This window comes from Protopterus annectens, chromosome 3.part1 (assembly GCF_019279795.1).
Source record: "Protopterus annectens isolate FY-2018-M chromosome 3.part1, PAN1.0, whole genome shotgun sequence".
NCBI lineage: Eukaryota > Metazoa > Chordata > Ceratodontiformes > Protopteridae > Protopterus > Protopterus annectens.
The window spans coordinates 373578734-373595470 of NC_056732.1; the positions used below are offsets into that span (position 1 = coordinate 373578734).

A 16737-nucleotide genomic window follows, 5' to 3' on the forward strand; every position below is an offset into this window, starting at 1 on the left:
AATGACAATAACGACTAAGCAAAATGCCATCAGTAGGAGGAAATGCGCCCCCAACATACAACGCCTGTAAGATAAGGCATCTGAGCTTTTCTTTGCAAAGATGCTGCTACGCACCGGAGATCGCGTAAAGGATGTATGTCCTTCACTGGAGAACATCACCATTCCAGACCCAGCCCAGTTTCGCAGGCATGGATTTTTTTGAAGCATACCAATATAAACGATGCTGCACTCATAACAAATACTAGATGACTCGTCATGTTTTGCAAAGAAACTACAAAATCGCCTCCTGTTTTGCTACTCTTTGCACTTATGAGGTGCTTAAAGAATATGTTTAGTGAAAACACTGTACGAAATTTAGACATTTCTCACCTGACAGTTCTTGCTCGCCTCGCTGCAGCTGTAGGTAGCGGCTGCTGCTTAGTCACATGACAAGTGTCGCTTTGCTTGGTCGGTCTGCTGCCGGAACTCGGGGGGGGGGGGGTTCGCGTAATTACGGAGGGGGAGGGACAGATCCTCCTCCCCAGCCTTCCTTCGTGTTTTAACAGAAGTTGCTATTTTACAATATTGTTTCATATTGCGCATTGTATGCTCTTCAGCTCATGCTGTAGTTTTTGTGTTTCCCATTCCTTCTTATTGTCTTGTTTCACATAATCTGTCCAGTGTTTCTTTTTTGCAGTCTTTAATACTTCAAAACAGAGATAGAAGCGCCAAATTCGAACAAGAGGTGGATAAGGTAGCTCTTGACATAACCTTCCAGGAACACTAGCCCTCATAATGTGGAATAAACGGGCAAAATGTGGGACACATACTGACAGCTTGCTAATAACTTCAATTAGTAAGGTCATAGCATGGTTAAAATATGCTGGTTTTACTTATAAAAAAAGATCTTTTAATGAATTAATATGATTCATTTCTATTTATCATGGATATCAGTTAAAAAATTCTAACACTAAATGTGTGGCAGGCTCTTTCAATGTGGGGCTTCGAGAAACATGAAGTTTTTAAGACCCCAAAGGAGGTACTTTCCTCATAATAAGGTACGCTTGAGAGGTATGCTTCCTGATATTTTCTTGGTCTGCTCTGGCGTCTCATCATTATTTGTAGTACTACAGACCTTTGTCTGGGTTTGCCATCTATTTCTCATACCAGTCAAATGTACCTCATAAGGAACCTTCCTTGTTCTGAGTGTTAAAAACTCCACGTGCTTTGCTGTACCATATTGAAAGGGTCTGTCACACATTCATTACTAAGAACTGTTTTATCCATGGTAAATGATTATAGCAAAATACTATTTTCCAAGTGTAAAATAATATATTTTATCCACTCTTGTGAGCTTCCCCATTGTAGCTGTTAGTATTTAGAAAGCTGTTAGCATTGTGCCCCACACTTTGCCTATTTGTTCCACATTATGAGAAGCAGTGTTCCACAGTTTGGGACAGGAAAGGTTGAGAGCAATGGTCCCTCTTTATGCAGGACAGGTTCTGTTTGGGCAATTGTGCCCTGCGAAAAATATGATACAAATGGAATGTCCTGAGTAGGGTTACCACCTCTTTGTGCAGGATGGTCCCTGCTTAAGCAATTGTGCCCTGTGAAAAAAATGTAGAAAATGTCCTGAGATTTTATAGCAAAAAATACTTCTCAAGTTTCCAGTAACAGCTAAATAAAAGACTAATGTTGTATTTGAAACCATACAAGGCCATGTCAAACCCAGTTCTGATGGACATGCTACACTTAAAGAAACCCCAATCTCTTTGTGCCACACGCTCCAGGGACCTAAACCTTGCCACCACAATAAACAGAACATGCTGGAGGGATAGATTCCTGTCCCAGAGACCCCCCCCCCATACTTTGGAACAGACTACCCATTCACGTCAAGCAAAGCTCCTCATTAGCCCTCTTTAAGAGGAATCTAGAGAATTGGATGGGAAATAGGAAATTCACCCCAGGGATCACTTCTGTGGATCTGCTCTAAAGGGGCACAGGAAAATAACTTTCTTGTTTGGTGAAAACCAAGGAAACTTTTGGCTAGGCTTATATAGGCCCTAGGTCCGATAGCCTAGTACCTACCTATGAAACACATTAATACTAAATGAAACAAGATAAATAACTGAAATTATACAAGAGTGAGCCTTTAGTTTGGCAAAAATGTGTACTCCAGCCTTTTGCTCTGGTTACAAGTACGATTTGTCCTCCAAAATCTTGCTTTTTCATAAAAGTCCCACTTTGGGTGTTTGAAAAGGTGGCAACCCAAGTCCTGAAATTTTAGGAGATGATAAATTTTATAACTTTTCTCCAATTGTGCAAAATAATTATTCTGTATTTAAAAATAATTTAATATGACATGAAACAATACAAACACCTGAAAGTTCTGTGAGAAAATGTTTATTATTATTATTATTATTATTATTATTATTATTATTATAGCAAAAATTTACTTGCCCTGTTTGTGAGTATGACAGCTTCAGTGAAACCTCAAGTGTTTGGAACAGATATCCCACTTTGGTTATCTGAAAAAGTGTCAAATCTGCCTTTATGTGTCTTACTGCAGTTGCTGTCTGCTGTAGAAGTATATAGATCATTGAGTATTCTTTAGTATTGGGAAGGACCCACATTTAAATGACTTATGCAGGACTTCACTTTTTGGATATCTTGCTGAAGTTACACCATCAATATTTTTGCTGTGACTTTTTTTTCACAAAACATTATCATTTATTAATATGCAGACATTTCCATTTTGTAGCCATTGTCAAAGTTCCCTCTGCATTTGTTGTTATACTTGGCTGTCCTGAGTGCAAAGTTCCTTTATTTGTTTAATGTTTTGATTAGATGTCTTAGGTGCGAAAAAACTGTGATGTTGTGGAATGATGAATGAGCCAAAAAAGTAGCATCCTATTATTTAATAAACATGAACACAGTAAATGTAGATGTGAAAAACAAGCAGTGTATAATGTGTCGTGTGGTATCAGCCAGTCTATGATGAAATGTTCTGACACTTTCTGTGAGTCCCTCAATAATGACCTGAATAATTGTAAGGGTACCTGCTGCACACTGGGGGCTCTTTTGTGCCCTGAAGTTTCTGTATAATTATTTAAAGTGATCATCAACCTGCATTGTTAGCCTTTAACTGAACATTTTATATTTCACTACCTATGCACAGGTTGTCTCCAGAATGCATCTATGCTATATAAGGGAAGTTGCTCAGGTGAGCCATGTATTGCATAGTACAGTATGCCTTTAAGTATTCCATAAGGATTTAGTGTATGCAGAATATTAGGTGATTCTGTTTTGTTCCTTCTCATGCCTCCATGATAGGAAAGGGTGTGGTTGTTCACATATTGTCTCATTGATGTCTATAACTGACTGTAATGTATGTGAGTATCTATGAGGTGAAAGCAAATCCACTAATCTACCACAGTATCAAGTAGAATACTAACATTCAGTGCAGAATTTGACTTTTCATGAGATTTGGGCCAGATTACAGCTCTTACAACTAGAAGACAACATTGTCCAGTTCTTCTCCAGATTTCAGTGGCCCTGGCTTGGGAAATGCAATAGTAATCTGAAATAACATTAGCAGACTACCACAGATATTATTTTTTTCGTTAAAAGTAAGTCTAGTCTGTAATGTAGTAAGCACATGAAATGACAAAATAAAATCCATTAATTGACAAACAACAATTTTTGTCAATAGTATACTCAATTGCTCGTTACTGTAGGGCAAGTGAAATGATTGTGCCGGCACATGAAAAAACCTGAAAAACCTAAATGAAAATTAATTTTTGATACAAAGCTATACTTTATCAGATGAAGCTGATGTAAGTACAATTCAGAAAAATAAGCCATCATTTTTCTGTGCAGATTATAAAATCCTGGACTTCTCACATTCTGCACATTTCCTTTCAAGCACAGCTGAATCATTTGCCATGGCTTCTATGAATAAGCTATATTAAGTGAACATCAATGTTTTCCCTTTATAAAATCTGTTTTGTAAATTCTGCAGCATGTAAATGTATAACATATATTGGACGCAAATATGTGAATTGCATTGAGTATGCAACTGTTTTCAGTTGAAACTTAGAACTATTAGAAAATGAAACTAAATCTCTTTCTCAAATGAGTATTTACAGCATTTTCAGCTTAAAATGCATTTTCTTATTTGGACATCAGCTTATTGGACTCAACACAATGAATCGCCCAAATATAAAGATAAACAGAAAATTTTGCCTATAGCTGTTTTAAGTAGTGATAAAAATATTAGTAATTTAGTTACTGTGTTATTTCTGGGCTGTGCAGGTGAACTGCATTCAAAGAGAGTTGCTTGGGAAGATTTACACACAGCTCTTTTCCCTTTTAAGACAGAGGTGGCTAGAAAAATAAGTACATCTACTAGTCAAGGAAGAGCCACATACTCTCTTACCTAAATGTATACTGTATGCTATCTGTTTGCTCAAAGCCACTCATTTTGTATTTTCTTTGTGCAGAATTATTGCTGCTTGTATATTTGACTTTACAAATTGCATTTTTGTAATTTTATTTATTTAATGTAAATATTATTAATCAGGTTAAAGTGTTTGTGTTGGGTAATTTATTATTAGCTTAAGAGTATATGCCTTGTAATAATATACTAAGGACTGCTGGCTTCAGTGTTTGAAAGAGTCATTACTCAAACTATTGTTACCATATCAATGTTTAATGGTTGGCTTATTTTAAAAGTAGATAGTAATTATATTTTTTAATCTTCTAGCTGGTGGCAGCATTAGTGTAGAGACAGAAAGGGGATTATTGACAATGGAAATATATAATAACATTTCCTGGAAGATACTGTGTGTGTGTGTGTGTGTGTGTGTGTGTGTGTGTGTGTGTGTGTGTGTGTGTGTGTGTGTAAAACGTTTGTGGTCAAGTTACAATTACTGCTGTTAAAATTGCTCTGGAGTGTACTTGGCTCAGCCTGGGGGTGTGAAATTCTGGAGGGCCAGTGATTTTAATTCTTATCTGTAGCTGTGAAGTGTAAAGCTTATTCAGGCATGACAACTATTAGGTATTACCTGAGGCAACAGTTTTTATATACCTTACTTTCTTTGGGCCAGTTATACCTCACATAATCTTTAGTGCCAGCAATGTAGATTTAAAGACCATACCATCACATATACATTAAAATTCCATGGTGGTGCAGCGGTAGCATTGTTACTTCACAGCAAGAGGTTCTCCCGTTCGATTCTCAGCTTGGGTTGGGAGTGCCTTCTGTGTGGAGTCTGCATGTCCTCCCCACGGTCAAGTGGGCGCTCGAAAGACATGCATTGAATGGGCGTGCCTTCGTTGAATGTTGGGCGTCGGGCTGGCAACTCGACACCATGAAAACCAACTGCCAATCATTAGCGGACCAGAGTTCCGCTGTGGCGACCACTAACCAGGAAAAGCCGAAAGACAAACAACAACAACCATCACATATACATTGTTGCCAATGTTGCAGATCATGAGACCATAGCCAGTGTCTGTCACATATAATTTGGTAGCAGTAGCAGGATATATTGCGAACTGAACTTGTATATACTACAAAATAATTATCTCACTAGAAAGTATGTACACTGTTCTAGTCATGAGTTAAATATACAGCAATATATCTTGCACAACATCTATTTTTCTAAGTAGTTAGTAAACAGGTAAAAATTGATCTCTGTGGAGAATGAAAAATGTCAGTGGTCAATGTCACAGATGACCAAAATGCAAACTGAAAGGAATTAAATCAAATAGCATGAAAAAGGATAATTTGATAGTCACATTGAGTTCGGCTAAGACTCAGTCCACTGATACTGGAGACATCCTAGTAGTGGCATTAAGTGCAGACCATACACTAATGCAGTTTAGTTTTTTTCCAAGATTATCTTAAAATCAGAATGAATTAAAGAGACTAGCATCAAACATGAAATACTTGGAAATCAAAGCCACAGAGAGAATGAGACAGCTCATGATACAAAGAGAGGTAGAACAGGGAAAAGCCAAAGTTGCAGAGAGAAAAAACACTGTAGTATGAGAAAGAACTGCAGAAGGTACTCCAGCAGCATAATGAACATCAGGGATGAAAAAGTGCCGCAGTCACCAAGGTCATTGTGTTAAATTACTTCCTCAGTATAAAGAGGGGAATGATTTTGACAGTTGTATTATGACATTCAAAAGGATACTTAGTCACAATCAAACTGACCGGGAGAAATTAGTGAAGGTTTTAACTCTTCTTTTCATGGGCAAGGTAGTGAATACATTACGTAAAATGATTGATACAGGTCACTGCAATTATGGTAAAGTCAGCAATTATTTACATGAATGTTTAACCTTACTCTTGAAACTTTTGGGAGAAAGTTTAGGAACATGGCAGAAAACCAGAAGATAGTAATTTAATTGTTGAAATAAGCTCTTGCTTTATTAGCTGGATTAATTGATAAAAAGTTATTATTTTTGAAATGCAAGGAAATGTTATAATAAGGAAACAAGCAGTCAGGAGTTTGCCTGCAGGCATGAAAACCTAGTTAACAGATCAAGGGTGTAACACTTAGGGGAACTATGAAAAAAAGTATGATCTCTTGTCTAAACAGTAGGGCCAAACTACACAAGAATGGTTTACCTAGCACTACACAGTGGTATAATGAAACCCATCAAGAACAATCTGAACATTCATATCTTGTTCCACAGGCAAAGGGGAAAACACAAACTTAAGAATGTGATAAGGTCTTGGGTTAAACTTCTTGTACTGCAACCAGCTAGACTATGTATCATTCAAATATCCAAAGAGATATGGTGGGGAACAAAAACCTTATGAGGGAACTAGCAGAGGAAACACCAGAGTAGTGATGGGTTATCTTGAAACTACTACTCTACTCTAGATTATTGTGAGGGCCTGTATCTGTAGTAGTGGGTAAAAACATTGCTAAGTGAGATCCTGTAAAACAGCTAAGATTACTTTATACAAAAATGTTATTATAATGCGATGCAAAGTAACATACTGTCAATTAATTTTAATGATATGCAGGATTACGTTAAACAAAAAAGTTCTGAATTCTTTTAAATAGGAAGAAGTAATTCTCATTCATGAAACCCATAGAGATGATCGAACTTCATATGTTTGTCTTATAAGTTGATTAAACATGCTGAATTTAACAATTTAACAGAATCTCATTATCAAGTAAAGTGCATATACAAGGGTATGTTAGGACAGGCCCCCTTTAGAAGCTCAACTTTTCAGAAACTCATAATTCATATTGTTGAGATGATATGATTGAGCTTCCAAAAACTCAAAATTTTTGAATGGAGATCGCAGGAAGTGTGGGGTGCAGGGGAGCTTACCCCCCCCCTGCAAAAATGTAAAAAAAAAAGTAGATTTTTGTTGTTTTTTTGAAGTTTGACTCTGGAAACTCGAGCATATCATCTCAACAATATGAATTTCGAGTTTCTGAAAACTCAAGATTCTGACACAGACCCATTAGGACAGGTTCTATTACTGGTTCTTGATAATGGGGTGCACCATTTATTAGCAGGATCTACTTAGCACCTTTTAAAAATATGCTGAATTTTTATCTAACCAATTGCATTGTTTACAAGGATTATGACAGCATTCAGTAACTTAGGTGGTGTTTGAAATGTTATTCCTTCTTTAATTTTGGGCAAATCAGAGTTATAATACAGTTTTGTATGTTTACAACCATGGCCTTTTGTTGAAATCTGTTGTGAACAAGGAATCCTTAGTAGATTGCTGACATAATAGAAAACTTTAATGATAGATTATTTTTCAATATTTTATATACAGTGGATATAAAAATTGTACACACCTCTGTTAAAATGCCAGGTTTTTGTGATAAAAATGAGGCCACAATAAATCATTTCAAAACCTTTCCCACCTTTAATGAGACCTATAACCTGTATGATTCAATTGAAAAACAAACAAATCTGTTAGGGGAAAAATATAAAAAATAAAAAAATGTACAATAAGCTGGTTACATAAGTGTGCACCCCCTTAAACTAATACTTTGTTGAAGCACCATTTGCTTTAATTACAGCATTCAGTCTTCTTGGGTACACGCCTGCCATCAATAAGGAGACTCTGATTAACCCCAAATAAAGTTCAGCTGTCCTAGTAGGATTTTCCTGACATTTACTCAGTTGCCTGCTACAACAAAAGCCATGGTTCACAGAGAGCTTACAAAGCTTCAAAGGGATCTCATTGTTGAAAGGTATCAGTCAGGGGAAGGGTACAAACAAATTTCCACAGCATTGGATAGACCATGGAACACAGTGAAGACAGTCATCAAAAAGTGGAGAAAATATGGGACAACAGTGACGTTGCAAAGAACTGGACATCCCTCCAAAATTGATGAAAAGACAAGATGAAAACTGGTCAGGGAAGCTGCCAAGAGACCTACAGCAGCACTGAAGGAGCTGCAGGAATTTCTGGCAAGTACTGGTTGTGTACTACATGTGACAACAATCTCCCATAGTCTCCATATGTCTGGCCTATGGGGTAGGGTTGCAAGGCAGAAGCCTTTTCTTACACAGGAAAACATCCAAGCATGGCTAAACTTTGCAAAACAATATATCAAGTCTCCCAAAAGCATGTGGGAAAATGTGTTATGGTCTGATGATACCAAGGTTGAACGTTTTGGCCACATTTCCAAAAGGTACGTTGGGCGCAAAAACAACACTTTACATCAGCAAAAGAATACCATCCCCATGGTGAAGCATGGTGGTGGCAGTATCATGCTTTGGGGTTGCTTTTTTCAGCTGGAACTAGGGCTTTAGTCAAGGTTGAAGAGAATTATGAACAGTTCCAAATACCAGTCACTTTTGGCCCAAAAACTTCAGGCGTCTGCTAGAAAGCTGAAGATGAAGAGGAATTTTACCTTTTCAACATGACAATAACCCCAAGCATACATCCAAATCAACAAAGGAATGGCTTCACCAGAAGAAAATTAAGATTTTGGAATGGCCCAGCCAGAGCCCAGACCTAAATCCAATAGAAAATCTGTGGGGTGACCTGAAGAGGGCTCTGCACAAGAGATGCCCTCGCAATCTGACAGATTTGGAGTGCTTTTGTGAGGAAGAGTGGGCAAATATTGCCAAGTCAAGATGTGCCATTCTGATAGACTCCTACTCAAGATGACTGAATGTTGTAATTAAACCAAAAGGTGCTTCAAAAAAGTATTAGTTTAAGGGTGTCCACACTTCTGCAACTAGCTTATTGTAAGTTTTTAATTTTTTATATTTTTTCCCTAACAGATTTGTTTGTTTTTCAATTGAATTGTACAGGTTATAGGTCACATTAAAGGTGGAAAAAGTTTTGAAATGATTTACTGTGGTCCTATTTTTTTTATATCACAAAAACCTGACATTTTAACAAGGGTGTGTACACTTTTTATATCCAGTGTAGATTGCTTCACTTACATTTTTCTATTTATTTTTATTTTTTGCTGACAGCTGATTTAGTCAAATAACTTAGATATCCACTGTTTAGTGTAACCTTACTCTGACCATTACTTTAACCTTTGTGATCACTGAAATCTAGTGGCTTTAATAAAATGTATATAATAAGGCTTCCTGACTAAATGATCAAATTTATGTAACTTGACTTTCGGCTTTTCCCGGTTAGGGGTCGCCACAGCGGAACTCCGGTCCGCTCATGATTGGCAGTGGATTTTTATGGTACCGAGTTGCCAGCCCGACACCCAGCCTTCAATGAAGGCACACCCATTCAATTTATGTAGCAGATCTTTAAAAAGTAAGTGATGATTTATGGCCTGTAAATATTTTTTTCTCATATCTCATCCAATATTATGTGGGACGAGTACACAGCTGCTATATTTTCACACACTATCATTTCATCTATACAGACAAATATTTCATCATTATCATAGTCGATAGGTCTTGACAGGTAATCTGAACAAGTTTCAAAATCATTAACCATTAATTATGAAATATATATTGGTTTATGGAAATAAATACGGATGGAAAGGGAGATGTAGAGTAACAGGTTAATAAATGAAAATATATTGTGAATATGTCATATTTTTTCTGCTAGCACAAAATGGGCAATCCATTACCTTGTTAATGTAAATAGACTGCTTCAGAGTAATATAGTATATATATTCAACAAATCAAATAACTACATTCTAGACCTAGAAGAAATTAGTCTGTTATGCTGTGAATGCATTTCTTTGACTTACAACTGTGAATCACGGAAATAGGATTAATAGGTGGTTAGGTTAACCCCCAAGAAAGGAATCAGAATTGGAGTTTCTTTGTTCACACTTCCTAAGATAAGAAAACAAATTTCTATTTAAAAAAAAAAATCTGACATGGGTGGATTTGATAAATAGCTTCTTAGGTAGTTAGTAGACATGTAGTCTAGGAGACCATTGAGGATCTTAGCCCAATTCCCTAACTGACCAAGAGCACTTTATGGTTCAGTGACTTGCTCAGAGTCACACAACATGAAAATGGATACCAGGGGCATTAAAACATTTGGCTACAAGAAAAAAAGAAAGAAAAAAACACTTAATAACTCATAGTCTTAATCTCTGCTAACTCCCAGACTGCACAAATTAAATTGTTTCGTATTTATTGAAAATACTGAATTGTACTATCATTCCTGTTTGGAAAATTCCACAATCCATGTCTGTAGGAACAATTAGTAAATAACTGACTAATTTCTGGTCTTAACAGAGACTATTGTATTGACAAGGTTATTACTAATTACATTATTAGAGTACTCAATTCATTATTACTTAAGAGAGAATATATATTTTGCCACAGAAGGAAACCCAAAGGTACAAATAAACACTTACTAGTGTTGGAAAAGAATATTGTTGATACCACTATTTTGAAATTTGATTTCACTAAGGCATTTGACCTGATAAATATAAAATATGCATTTTGTATTATTATTGATTTTCTTTCAGAATATTGATTCTAGTAGTAACTTATATTTCTTAACTTATGAATCTATAGGAAGTAATAGTGTATTTATCTAAGCCAAAGCTTAATACTATTATTTGATAAGGATGTCTAGTTATCACCAGCATTGTTTGTTACTGTTTAAAAAGAGAGTTGGCATTTGTCTATGTATTTGTCAGACTAATTCATATAAAAAGATATGCAGATGGTTTAGTTGTGGTAACCCCAGTCTTTTCTGATGATACAAGAAAGATTATGGATGTATTTGGAAATATACAGAATAGGGTTTAGGATTAACTATGCTTAGTCAGAAAAATTAATGTTATATAATATAGACAACATGAGAATAAATAGGAAAGTGAAAGTTCTACTGTACAACAATTTAAGTTTTTGAGACGCTGTTATATTGTACATAATTGGATGATGGATTTTTATTTATTTATTTGTTGACCAGGTAGGCCCACTGGACATACTTGTCCCTTTTCAGGGTGACCCAAGAACACTGTCTGTTTAAATAACTTGCTCAGAGTCATATGGTAGGCAAATGAAAGTGTAGGATATCAGACCATCTACCCTGGATACAGGAAGCAGCTTATTAAGAGCACAGCTCCAGTGCACCGTAATAACCGCTTACTGAACACTGAGTTGAAAACATATAGACATGTATGATATGTTTTTTCCCTCTTTGCTTGGTGCATTTTATGTTATTTGAATGTTCCTGCTGTCATTGCATTTATTCCCACTTCAACAACTGTTGATCCCCCTCCTAGACATTCAAAACTAAGGGAACCTTCATATTCCATGAAAGGTACTTGTAAGTCACAGGCGTACTGTGACCCGAATGTGCCTGATTTGAAGAAATAAATTATGGCATAATCTTTTTTTTTTTTTTAAATGTAATAACTCTGCAGTATTTCTCTTCAGATAATGTATGCCTTACATGCATATGTATCATATTAAGGGAAATGTTAACATTCCATGCTATTCCCCTTGAAAGACAAAATGAATAATGGAGGTTTTTAGTCTTTCAAAAAAGATTTTCCAGGACCATCGGTCTCTTTTTTACCATATTCTGTATGCTATGGCTCAGTGTTTTGAAGTTCTGTATATATTACAACTTATGTTACAGAATAAGTCTTTGGTCACATGACTTGAGGTGAGAAAATGCTTTAATCATAGATAGTGTTACCTTCAAGTACAAGCAATATATAATGAACTGGGTTAGTTCTATGTTCATGATCATAATGTTTCTCAAAACTCACTGATTATTTATTTAAAAGCAGCATTGGCATTAGTAAATAAAGCTCTAAAATAATTTTATTCCATATTCAAATGATTGGAAAGTTGTAAAGGATGAGTGCATTTTGAACTAGTTTTCCCAGAGATAAATGGTTGCAGATTTTCATGAAGATTTCTAGGAATCTTTTATCTAAGAACAAAGCATTGATTTAATTGAAAAATATAGTTTGCTATACATGTTTCTCCACATAGGTTATGGCGGATAGGCTAAAAGTAAGGAACTTTGTTGGCATTGTTCAAGGTTCAAGCAGAAATCCATCGTTGTAGATAGACATGAGACCATACAATAACATCCAATTATATTAGAATATTTCTGTTTTGTGTTCATGTGTAAGGCTTCTTTTAGCTGTCACAAGTGATAATTCAATAAAGATGTTTAAAAACAATGGTGATTAAGTATTGATAAACAAAGGTATATTATATTAGCTTATGCATCAACAAAATGTAGTCTGACCCACTAAAAAGGATGTATACTTCAAATGCCCTTACAAGAATGGTAGGAATATTATATAAACATTTTTACTACACTGGGAGCTAAATGTGGTAGCAGTTAATAAAAAAATATCAGTGTATTATTAGTTTTTTTTTCTTCCTGTTTGCCTGTCTTCCCTATTTCTCCACTGATGTTGGGCTTTATTGGTTCTATCTGTGATATGATTTTAATATATGTGCCATTCTTATTTTGTACACCAATATTCAGTAGAAAAAATAAAAAAGAGAGATCCTGCATCACAAATATCTATTGTTAAATCTATAGCTATTAAAAAAGGGGAATTAGTTGCCTGGGAAGTCGACTCAATTTAGGACCATTTAAGGCATACTCATTTTCAGATGCAATTTTACAGGACTCTTTGGTGTGGAAAGAGGAGGTAGGGAGACAGGTAGTGTTTGACAACACCCAAACAGATGTTATAACAGGCAATAACTTTGATAACAAAGTACTTTGTGTGTGTACAATTACATATAGCCAGGCATGGAGACAATCATGTGGGAAAGGCAGCATGAGTAAGACCTAGTCAATGACCCCCCCCCCCAAATCCGGTAAAGATAACTGAGGGCAGCAACTTTAGAAGAAGAGCTAGGAAGATGTAGGAAATGAGAATCTGACTGATAACTGTCAAAACGTACCCTCAGATACTGACTACTTCTGAAAGGGGCTATTGTAGTGGAAGGTATGATTAGTAACAATAAAGTGAAGTCTGAGACACAGCTGTAAAAAAAAAAAAAACTCTGGAAAACCACAAAGAGGCAGCTGAGACAGACATAAATGTCAAATCCCATCTTACAGAATTTGGGAGAAGTAGCAAATCAGACTCCTGGGGGAGTCTAATGTATTGTTGGGGGGGTTACTGTACAGAGAATGATCATGAAGGAAGGATATAAGAAGTGATGCATCAGTTGGTAGTGCCAGAGTCGATGTAGCCAGGCATACTGTTTGTACTTTACTGAGTACATTTTTTTTTCTCAGCACCATATCAACATGGCTATTTTCAGGTCATATTATGTCCACAACTGTCTAAATGAATGTCTTTAACAAGAGAAGCAATATTGCTAATCTAAAAACAAACAATAATTTTAACAGTTTTAGGGGGAGCAGCTGTCTTACATTTATTAAGTGCTTGGGGGCAGCATTTTTTACAGATGTGTCCATTTTTAAGTGATAGGCATCGGGGGGGGGGTATAGTACTCAGAGCTTGTGAGTACAATATGAATTTGCTTGCTACACCCCTGAGTCCTAGCATTGGGTGCTACCAGCCATAGCCCACGGAATCTTTTTTCAGACCATCTAAAAATAAAGCGCACAAAAAGGAATCTTAAGTAAAATTTTTACTAGTTAGATATTGAAATTTGAGAAGGTACTGAAAGATATGTGAACAGTGCCAAAAAAATTGGCAAGCAGGAAACAAAGCTGAAGCTGCTTTGGTGATGCCTGTTTTTAAGGCACCATTTTAGAGGGTAGCCTTGGACATTGTGGGACCTCTTAGTATCCCAAGCGCCACATGTAAGATGTATATCTTGGTGTTTGCAACTATGCTACTAAATATCCCGATGAAATGCCTTTCTACTCTATTGAGGCAGGAAAGATAGTAAATACTTTATTAGAAATTATCTGTAGAGTGGGATTTTCTAAGAAATGCTGATGGACAAAAAGGCTATCATGTCAAACCTGCTGATTTGTTTATGGAGGCATTTTGAGGTAAAGCAGTAAGAACTACCCCTACTATCCTCAAATTAATGGTTTGGTGGAAATGTTTACTCTTAAGACCATGCATTTGCAGGCCAGTCTAAACAGGTGTGATACAAGTATCTATCAGATCTTCTTTTTATACATGACAGTGTCAAAAGAATCTGTAGGCTTTTAATTGTTTGTGCAACTGTATACAGGGTGAACAGGACTTCTAGACTTAATATGTGATAACCAGTGTGACTGTGATTCACATGCAGAGTTTTTTGTAGAGCATACGTTAAATTTCAGGACTAAGTTTAGGAAACTCACAGGTTTGGCACATGATCACCCAACCAAGCAGAACAGCAGTAGGTTTGGTCTGACAGGGCAGAGAAAGCCTGAGAGAACACAGTCTGACAAAAAAAAAAGAAATAAAATGGTGTTTATTCCTGCTTAGCAGAATAAGCTATAGGCAGTATGGCAGGATACTTTCACTGTTGTGGGGAAGGTGAGCAATGTCAATTATATAGTGGAGTTGCCAGACAGGAGATAAAAACATAATATTTACCAGTTTAATATGATGAAGTCCTACCAAGATAGGGAGGCACTACTAATTAGTATATGCTGTGGGTTACAAGTAGAATCAGAGGAGGATCTGGTAGAAGATCTTCACAGTGAGACTTAGAATGGCACCTCAGTGACTGACATACTACAGTTTCAGGAGCTATCCCTACGCAAGGTTCAGGAAATTCAAACAGAAATTCAAGAATTCTGCTATGTATTCCCTGCTAAACCAAGGTATACCCAACAAGTAGAGCACCATGTTAACCCAGGGACCCCACAGACAGGTAGAAGGGCAAAGTTATCTATCAGGGAAAATAGTCGCCTGGTAGAAACTGTGAATGTTCTACCCTTTTATCAAAAATGCAAACATATTTTTCAAAACAAGAAATTAGGTAAGTGTAACTTAAAATTAATCTTCAATTATTGAGGATCACTACAGAAAAATCACTTGAGTCTAATTGGGGGGTGATTTGTAAAAGCTGACTTAAGCTAAAGCTAGTATAATTATATTTTGTTCATAAAAACTGTCACTGTTGTAAATCTTTTAACATGTCAAATGTATAATATATAGAAAGGAAAAAAGTAAATTACACTCAATATATGAATGCAGTAGAACTGTTAGGATCTGAAGCTAAATCTTATTCTTAAATGTGCACACATTGCAGTCCTTTCAGCTTAAAAATACATTTTCTTGTTTGGATTGTCAACTTATTGGACATACACTTCGAGGATCGGAATAATCAAAATTAGAAGAAAAACTGGAAAATTCTGCCTGAATTCTCTTAAGTAGTGAAAAAAATGTTAGCTAATTCAGTTACTGATTTATTTCTTGCAATGTGTAGGTGGAGTGCATTCCTTGATAGATGTCAAGCTGGATTCCATGACCTGTGAAGATTTACAGCTTCCATTTATGCTTTCAGGACAGAGAGGCTTAGAAAAACAAGTATATTTTTAAATACTGGAAGATGCAGTTTCAGATAAGTAGTTAGTCTGAGTGCTGCTGTATACCATCTGTCTGTTTAAAACCACTTAATTCATATTTTCTTTGAGCAAGTCTATATTTACTTAAATATTTGATTTTACAAACTGCAATACTTACTTTTATTTACTTTAAGTAAAGAGATTTATTATTCAGTTTTAAATGCTTGTAGCTGGTGATTTTATTATTTTCTTAAGGATATGTGCACTAGAATGGTTTGATAGTAACTGCTGTCTTCAAACCTTTGAAGAGTTACTGCTTAATCTATTGCTGCCATATCAATATTTAACAGTTGTCTTATTTCATGTGTAAACAGTAACTGTGCTTTGGTGTGCTAGAGTGGTCTAGTTGATGGCAGCATTATAATAAACTGATAAACTGAGTTACAACAAACAACCAAACAATGAAACGAAGACATGCCACAGAAGACAGTGAAGCCAATAATTCTCCTCCTTTATTAAACAATAGGGTGGTGCAGCAGTAGCGTTGTTGCCTCACAGCAAGAGGATCTCCCGTTTGATTCTCAGCTGGAGTGCAGGGAGTGCCTTCTGTGTGGAGTCTGCATGTCCTCCCCACGGTTGGGTGGGTGTTCGAAAGACATGTGTAAATGGGCATGCCTTCATTGAAGGTTGAACGTCGAGCTGGCACCTCAGCGTTCGTCAAAATCTACTGCCAATCATTAGCGGACCAAATTTCCGCTGTGGTCACCTCTAACCAGAAATGCCGAAAGACAACAGCAACAACATTAAACAATAGGTTAAGCACTTTCGTTCACAATAATTGGAACTTCACC

General features: G+C 36.2%; 1 protein-coding gene across 1 annotated transcript in view; it reads right to left on the bottom strand.

Annotated features, from left to right (window-relative positions):
* Positions 1–451, bottom strand: part of SCRN1 (secernin 1) — a 1291976-nt gene extending 1291525 nt beyond the window's left edge. Inside the window, exon 1 of the mRNA XM_044066834.1 lies at positions 370–451. The gene's annotated coding sequence lies outside the window, so the exon portion shown is untranslated. The remainder of the gene's footprint in view (positions 1–369) is intronic.
* Positions 452–16737: the final 16286 nt, after the last annotated feature.